Source organism: Scylla paramamosain, chromosome 40 (assembly GCF_035594125.1).
Source record: "Scylla paramamosain isolate STU-SP2022 chromosome 40, ASM3559412v1, whole genome shotgun sequence".
NCBI classification, from domain to species: Eukaryota; Metazoa; Arthropoda; class Malacostraca; order Decapoda; family Portunidae; genus Scylla; species Scylla paramamosain.
The window spans coordinates 1,505,001-1,512,500 of NC_087190.1; the positions used below are offsets into that span (position 1 = coordinate 1,505,001).

At 40.8% G+C, this 7,500-nt stretch overlaps 1 protein-coding gene and 1 long non-coding RNA gene across 4 annotated transcripts in view; one reads left to right on the forward strand and one right to left on the reverse strand.

The window, feature by feature from the left end:
• Positions 1 to 2,151: 2,151 nt before the first annotated feature.
• On the reverse strand, positions 2,152 to 6,951 carry LOC135092690 (uncharacterized). The gene is made up of 3 exons (XR_010263001.1): positions 6,837 to 6,951; positions 3,425 to 3,587; positions 2,152 to 2,475 (listed from the first exon to the last, which is right to left on the reverse strand). It is a non-coding gene; the product is annotated as an uncharacterized LOC135092690 (long non-coding RNA).
• Positions 6,859 to 7,500, forward strand: part of LOC135092689 (putative neural-cadherin 2) — a 155,081-nt gene continuing 154,439 nt past the window's right edge. For 2 of the 3 annotated variants that reach the window (XM_063991314.1, XM_063991312.1), the window contains exon 1: positions 6,863 to 6,999. The gene's annotated coding sequence lies outside the window, so the exon portion shown is untranslated. Of the gene's footprint in view, positions 7,000 to 7,500 lie in introns of all 3 variants that reach the window. The other variant, XM_063991313.1, reaches the window with a different exon arrangement.

Here is a 7,500-nt window from a genome sequence, read left to right on the forward strand (position 1 = left end):
GCAGTATTCACAAACTGTATTTTCACCTTCCTATGACTTGAACTCCTTCAAGAGGCAGCTTTCAAGACACTTATCCTTCAGTTTTTGACTACCGCTTTGGGCCCTATTCGGGGGACCGGCATCTCAGTCGCGCTGTTTGCAAATGTGAGGCTTGTGTTTCCATCTTATGACTTGTACCTCACAATGATCACAGTTACGTCTCTCTCAGCCCCTTATGAATGCGGCTCCAGGATTGCGCTGTTTTGTAGGGTTAAGAGTGGGTTGCGAGCTATTTCAAATTGTGTTTCCATCTTATGACTTGTACCTCACAATGATCACAGTTAGCTCTCACTCACAGCCCTTATGAATGCAGCTCCAGGATTGCACTGTTTTGTAGGGTTAAGCGTGGGTTATGAGCTATTGCAAATGTAAGGCTTGTGTTGCATCTTACGACTTGTACAGCTAGTCCCTTTGCTTTTCCCTTCTGTGCATATTTGTCGCAGTAAGATTTCTGCTGCATTTTGTTGAGTGAAACATTGCAAGGAAGTGACTGTTGATGCCAAAACTAATACACGAACTTCCTGCTAACATTGTTCAAAGTAGCAGTTGTAAGTTTTGAGTGAAATATTGCACGGAAACACCTGCCGACCCGCTCACGTCTCCGTTATATCTCTCTTTATGAAAGCGGACCAATCATTGCACCATTTCGTAGACGTAAGTTATGCGTTATACCATTGTTGTTGTTGCTGTTGTTGTTGTTGCTGCTGCTGTTGTTATTATCATTATTATTATTATTATTATTATTATTATTATTATTATTATTATTATTATTATTATTATTATTATCATTATTATTATCATCGTCATCATCGTAGTAATACATGTTATAATAATGTATTGAAACACATCACGCTGCAGAAGTGAAGGGAGGGAGGGGGAGAAAGGGGAGTAAGGGAGAGAGGAAGAGGGAAAAAAGAGGGAGGGAGGGAAGGAAAAGGGAGGGCAAGTGGTGATGCAGAGAAGGGAGGTAGGGAGATAGGGAAAGAGGAAGGAAAAGGAAGGAAAGGAAGGAAGAGAAGTGGGAAGGGAGGGAGGGAGGGAGGGAGGGAAGGAAGGAAGGAAGGAAGGAAGGGAAGAAGGGAAGTGACGGGAAGAGACAGAAAAGTTGACAAGTAAAAATGAAAGAAATATTAATAACTTCAACTAGAGCCTTTTGCAAGCCATCGAGCTGCGGACAGAGTTGATTCAGAATATTAACTTGTCTTGAATTCCCTCAAACGTCTCGGCGTCATATCTACCATAACTCTGTAGTGGGAGTAATTGGAGTGTTCAAGGGTGCTTTCACGAGTCTTTATGCCATGACGTCTACTCAAACTCGTCTCGGTGTCCCATTTATCACAAGCCTGAAAGAGTAACCAGTGTTTTAAAAGGTGCTTTCCTGAGTGTGCTGGTAGCGTGGCGGGTACTCTGCATCATTAACAGGAACAACACTCGTGACAAACCATCGTATTTTGAAACTGTTAGGGTCTTATAGGTTGTGTTCCCAAGGGCTACACATAATTACAAAGGGTTCTCATGGCTTTTTTTTTTTTTTTTATTTCTTATTCATCCTTTTTTTTTTTTTTCGCAGGAGGGATATGAGTGGTCAGCCTACGGACTTCCGACACGTATATCATGTTGGTTTTGGTTAGAACTCGGCTGGTCATCACTGTGGCCTTGAAAATAGTTGTGAGGGGAACATAGCTTTTTTGAATACGACCTTGAGTTATCACGAGTCTGCCGAAGTGTAAATAAAGAGAAATTGAGTTTGTGAAGCCTTTCTTTCCTCACGGGTTCCTTGTATCCTGCCGGCGACGCAGAAGGCACGCAGGGAACAGTCACGCTTTTTTTTTTTTCCCTCCCAGCGCTAGTGTTAAAGATTAGCCATAGTAAATAAATCTTCACCTGTTTCCCCACCTGTTCCTCCAGTTTCTCTAGTGGGAGAGAGAGAGAGAGAGAGAGAGAGAGAGAGAGAGAGAGAGAGAGAGAGAGAGAGAGAGAGAGAGAGAGAGAGAGAGAGAGAGAGAGGCTCTTCTCAATAACTCAAAAACCACCAAATAAAAAAAAAAAACACCATTGAAAAAAAAAATTTCCATGATTTATTTATATCATATCTTCCATTTTATTTCCTTCTAAAGAATAATAATAAAAAAAATAAAAATCATTCATTTGAACCCCGAAACACTCAACCCCACTCAGCACACTATTCGAAGGTAGCATTGAGGTGTGACAGGAGCGAGGGAAGGGGGGCAGGCGAGGCAGGGATAGCAAAGCAGGTGGCAAAGGGGGAGGAGTGTTCAGGGGTGCCAGGGTGAGGAGCAGGGCCAGGCAGGGTGTCAGGGTCTTGAGTGAGTGGCACTTTTCGTTGCTTGAGCCAGGAGTCAACAGAGAGATCAAGTCCTTCTCTTTGTGCCGTTGGGATTTGCATCTTGCGTTCCCGTCTCTCTTCTTCTAGTGCTACAGGAGGGGAGTGGTGGTGTTAACAGGGTGCTTTGTGCTGTTGTAGTGTGTTTTGTTGGTGCTGGTATATTTTGTGGTGGTGTTGATGTGTTTCGTGGTGTTGGTGGTGGTGGTGTGTGTGTGTGTGTGTGGTGCTGGTGTGTTCTGTGGTGTTATTAGGATATTTCGTGTTGCTATTACTCTGTCCTGTGGTCTATTCTGTTCTCTAATGCCTGACTACGTGGTTACAACAGGAGCCTTCATGTTTTCTGAGCGTAACATTAATTTCTTACTTAAAATGTCAGACAATGAAATGTATATGCTGATTCATACCATCCCTTTCTCCACGCCTTCCTTAAAACACAAAGAATTAATCAATATTCCCCTCTTAAACTAGTACAAACACTAACTGCCTTCACCAACACTAACATATAAATAATGCTAAAACAAACAGCTAATCCTTCTATCCATCTCACAAGGGGCAGGCCGCGGCACTTATCCAGCTGCTGGAGTGCCTCAGTGCCGGCCGGGGTGAGGTGGGAGAACACGCAGGAGTCGCCAAAGTAACACTACTGCCCCAGAAAGAAAACGGCGGCACTTGCTCGTCTTACCCCCGTCCTTTAGACTCTCCCGTGCGTCTGTCAGATAGTGTGCTTTTTAACACTATACTGGTATGGGGTGGGGGTGTTGTGGTGTATTAAGAGGGAGGGAAGTGTATAAATTAGGAGCTGGGTAAGTGTACTGGAGGGAAGAAATGAATATTAGTTTATTTTTTTTACAGGAAAGAAAACGAAACGAAGAAGGCAAAAATATACATTACACACACACACTCAAATTTATCACTCTAACACTTAAGAAGCAAGAAAATTATGAAAAAAAAGGAAAAAAATATATGACACAAATGAATCCCTACCTAACACGAAACAAAAAAGGAGAGAAGAGCATAAAAATTTAACAGCACACTCACTCTTGAACTTATCATAGTGTGCCCTGCGTAGCTTGGTGTGGTGGTGCCCCGTGCGGTGCTTCTTGTATACCTCATCACTGTAAGGGTAGGAACAGTCACAGAAGTCACAGTAGTACCTCTTCACATTGGCGGCGGCTCCTCCTGCCTCCCTTCCTTAAGCTACCTGTGAAAGATGCAAGTTTTTTTTTTTATCTATTTACTTATTTATTTAGTGTGTGTGTGTGTTTTATCTAATTTATTTTTTTCTCCTGCCTGTTCTTCCTCCTCTTATTCCTCTCCCCTTCCCCTCCCTCCCGCTTCTTCCTCCCTCTTCTCTCCTCCTCTCCTTACTTCTTGAAACTAAGAGAATATTCACGAAAAAAATACATAATGGCTGTGTTGTGTGTGTCCTGACTAAAAGGTATTACGTGAAGTGAGCTACTCTCTCTCTCTCTCTCTCTCTCTCTCTCTCTCTCTCTCTCTCTCTCTCTCTCTCTCTCCATTTTATATCGAATAATAGCCTTAACATGTATTGTAACGAACAAACAACTGCGTAATTAGTGATATGGTTGTTATGTGGTTTACCTGGGTGAGTTGCCAGTGGGTTTACAGTAGCAGGGAGAAAAGTGGGAATGCCAAGATTTATATTACTTTATATTTATATTCTTATTATTAAGATGTATGTATAGGATAAGTTGTACATCTATGTATTATTACTATTACTTCTATTGTACGCTCTCTTCTAAAATATCAGACTTCATTATCTGATAACATGTCAACTTTTCCGGCACCCCATCAAGGAGAAGCCAGTGACGCCAGGACTGCGCCCGGTAGGCGGTGGCGGGAGTGGGGCGGGGAGACGGCGGGTCCTGGCTGCAGCCTGTTCAGTGGGGCATTGGTCAGTCTTACCAGACACTTAAGCGAACTGGGACCGTATTCTGAAACACCTCCACTATTTCAAGTGTTTTTTTTTTTTACGATTCTACTGACAGAATAACAAGATTTCTACATTACGAAAAGAAACAATCTTGAGAACCTAGCAATGCATGTTTGTGGCCTTTGAAAATAGTCGCGGTAAGAGAAGAAATCTTTTCAGGATACTGTCACTGGTGTTTCCACATTCTGCAACGTCTTCCTGAACTGAATCCCACAAAACAAGACCTGGGAGGGAGGACAGCTTAACTAAGGTGAGTACCGTATTGGCGACCTTCCCTGAGTCAACCTTAGCGAGTTGCTTATCTTCTGGCCGTCCTGTAGCGTCTGTTTAGTTCATTATTTAAGCTTTATTATTCGCTATTTTGCTTTTTTTTTCGGGTTATTCGTGCATTTTATGGAATTCGTCACATCTAAGCTTGGCAAGACCCAGAAACTTAGCTAGATATTAATACTAAGCGGAGCTGAGACGAAAGCAGATCGTCCCTATTTCTCACTTATCAACCATTATGCTCCTTCATCTCTCATTTATTATAAGCCAATCCTGTCACATGCCTAAACTTTCTTATTCCGCTGTTCAGATATGTCCGCCACTGGCTGGTTTTAAGTTCGATGAAGGTCTAAATAAGGCAGAATGGCGGTCGCCTTGTCCACTGAGGCCGGGGCCATCAAGGCGGTTTCGTCCCGGGCCGCCATGATGCCTACCCTGTTCATTCCAATATTTTTCTATTTTCATAACTATTTTATTTCGGCTGATAAGTAAGTTTTTATCTTTTCTAATAATATTTAGCTGTTGTTGAAGCGTTTTTTCTCATGTCAATTAAGTGAAATATGTTGATTTTGACGTAAATCTTGGTGTAAATATGAGTGATTTTTTCGGTCCTTTTTTTTATACTCGTCCTACTGAAATTTTCATTTCAGCTTGTAAGCAAGTTCTTAAAGCTTCTAAAAAATTGCTCATGATTTTTAAAGTGTTTTGCACTCCTGTTAAGTTAAATATGTGGACTTTGAAATTATTTTATACGCATGTTTAGGTTTAAATTTGTGACATTTTATTTTTCAAAAAATTTTTATTTCAGCTTCTAACCAACTTTAAATTGTTTGAAAAAATAGATCAGATTTTTTAAAGTGTTTTGTATTCTTGTTAAGTCAAAATGGGTGGCGATTTTCCAGTGGTTTTAATGGGGTGAATGTTCCAATAATTAAAAAATGATTTCTTTCATATTTTTTTATAATTACTGTAGTATGAAATCTGTTGATATTTTTGATAATAGTTAAAATATATGGCAATTCAAAATATATAAAGCAATCAAGTCTAGCTGCCTTTTTTCGAGGGGTCGTTTTCAAAATGAAATACGTATCGTATATAACGGTCCCTATGACGTCATGACTGGCTGTGACGTCATCAGGGGGGAGGAGGGAAGGCGCATAGCCTAAAGGTGTGAACTGTTATACCTGACAGCTTTCCTGTAAGTCCACCGCCGCCCTTCATATGGAAGCTTTTACAAGACGATAAATTATATATATATATATATATATATATATATATATATATATATATATATATATATATATATATATATATATATATATATATATATATATATATATATATTTATCGTCTTGTATATATATATATATATATATATATATATATATATATTTATATATATATATATATTATATATATATATATATATATATATATATATATATATATATATATATATATATATATATATACGAGTGTGTGTGTGTGTGTGTGTGTGTGTGTGTGTATTAAGGGAGAATGCAGGCGAGATCGTCAGGGGTGGGGTGAGTGGCCACATCAACAGTACGTGAACTCATCGGTACACTCGGAGTGTCAGCCCAGCGGGTGCTTGGGTGTGGAGTGTGGTGTGAGGGCAGTGAATCAGAGTGGCGGCGGGGCTACTGGCCTGAATATTTATTCACATCGAAAGTAACTGAACGTCTATAATGTTAATAGTAATGTGGTATTATTATTATTATTATTATTATTATTATTATTATTATTATTATTATTATTATAAACCAAACTAGTAGTATAGAAGACGTGTGTGTGTGTGTGTGTGTGTGTGTGTGTGTGTCTGTGTGTGTGTGTGTGTGTGTGTGTGTCTGTGTGTGTGGACGAAAATTTTACACATTAATCTGAATGATCAAGGAAAAAGGAGCAGGTCTCTCTCTCTCTCTCTCTCTCTCTCTCTCTCTCTCTCTCTCTCTCTCTCTCTCTCTCTCTCTCTCTCTCTCTCTCTCTCTCTCTCTCTCTCTCTTGCCTTGCCGCCCTGTCTCTAGTTCCTCTACCTTTCTGTCTATCTCGCTCCTCGCTTGGTCTTTCTCTTCTCTTTCCCCCTCCCAACTCTCCCTCGCTCCTCTACCCCCAACTTTCTCTCTCTCTCTCTCTCTCTCTCTCTCTCTCTCTCTCTCTCTCTCTCTCTCTCTCTCTCTCTCTCAATGAATGGTAAATACAACAGTGTCTCACCTTGTGGCCTTTCCCCAGGGTCCCACCGCCTCGCTAGTGACTTTTGGGGTTGTTGGCGGCGATGTAGTGGTACAGCACGACCATGAGGAACAGCGACACTCATAGGATGTTGACGAACGCTGCCAGTTGCACGTCGGAAACAGCGAGCAGGGAAGAAAATCACGTGAGTTACCGGGCCTTGGTTTTTTTTTTATTTAGAAACGCTTTGCTCTCTCGCCACCCACAATTTTCCAAGGCCACAGAGATAATTAGACGGCTTTCAAGACTGTTTCTCTTGTTGATAATGTGGAAAGCTTATCAATCTATCACCAAAAACAGTAAACACAACAGTAAACACAACCCTTAACCCCCTTCGGCACGATGATGCAGTATACACGTCATTTCATCTCTCGTAGCATATCCGAGTGGCTCGCGAACACAGCGTCATGGTCATTTGAGCCAGTGTGTGTTTCATTTCTTCTCGGATATAGTACAAGGTCTTTCAGAATGTTGGCTGGATAAAATCGGTGTTTTACGTTCTAATGTCAGAATATGAGGGAATTTCACGCACTCAATAGTGGATCTTAGCAGAAGGTTTCTAACCACTGGTAGTCAAATATCCTTGGTTTCTACCATGAAATAACACAAATAATGTGAGGGAAAATATGATACTTGTGAGTGTAGA